Genomic DNA, 1,130 nt, shown 5'->3' with positions numbered 1-1,130 from the left:
GAGGAGCTATGGGGGAAAGAAAGAGGAACAACTGTAATAATCTGAACAATAAAGATTTATTAAAAATTATTTTTATGATTTCAAAGAGGAACAGAGAGGGATAGAAACATCAATGATGAGAGAGACTCATTGATCAGGAGCTACTTGCATGCTCACACTGGGGATCCAGGCATGTGCCCTGATCAGGAATCGAACTGTGACCTCCTGGTTCATAGGTCCACAGGTCCACTGTCAATCACTGAGCCATACCGGAGGGCCATTTCCTCATTTTTAATATAAACATTTATAATCCAAATTTCTCTCTAAATACTGTTTTCCTGCATTCCATAAATTTTCATTCACCTCAGAGAGTTTTCTAGTTTTCCTCGTGATTTTTCCCTTTGCACCATTGGTTATTAAGGTGTGTGTATTAATTTTCACATATTTGTGAGCTTACAAAATTTTCTCATTCCCAATTTTAGATTATGTGTTTGTTGCCTAAGCCAACACTCCCAAATATAATTGCTGGGGGCGGGGGTGGTGGTGGTAAGGATGGAGGTGGGGATGGGGGTAAGTTTGAGGGTGATGGTGAATTCCTTGCTAAGACCAATCAGGTATCTGACTTGCTTTTGACCCAAAAGCAGAAATGACAGGGAAGAACTTTCTCGAAGCAAGCAATTATATACAAAGCTGAAAATGGAGATTGAGGAATTGTTTTAGTTCATTGCTGGGAACAATTGGGGAATTACTCATGTGAATTACTATGTGATTGGTTTGTTCTGTGTTTCCCACAATTCCTACAACAACCGCCCCCCCCCACCCCCCATCTCAAATACAAACATGTTCAATCCTTCCCATCAATACTGTGCCAACTTCTGGGATATGGGCGGGTTTTTCGTGCATAAAGAGTGAGTAGATACTATCCCTATCAATCGTTCTCACCCCAACCAGTGAGGATATATGAAGGGAGCGCAATAAGCTTGTTTAAAAAGGAGCGCCACTGCTTATAGCCCTGCACGTTCATCCTGTGCTGTTGGGGGCGCTATGGTGCCGCTTGTAGCCCTGCGCCTTCATCTACTGGTGTGTGCTTGGGGGCGCTATGGTGCTGCTCTTAGCCCCCAGCCCTGAACCTTCATCTCCTGTGTGTGTGT

The sequence above is a fragment of the Myotis davidii genome, unplaced genomic scaffold, assembly GCF_000327345.1.
Source record: "Myotis davidii unplaced genomic scaffold, ASM32734v1 scaffold1706, whole genome shotgun sequence".
NCBI classification, from domain to species: Eukaryota; Metazoa; Chordata; class Mammalia; order Chiroptera; family Vespertilionidae; genus Myotis; species Myotis davidii.
Note: the sequence above shows the minus strand (reverse complement) of the source record.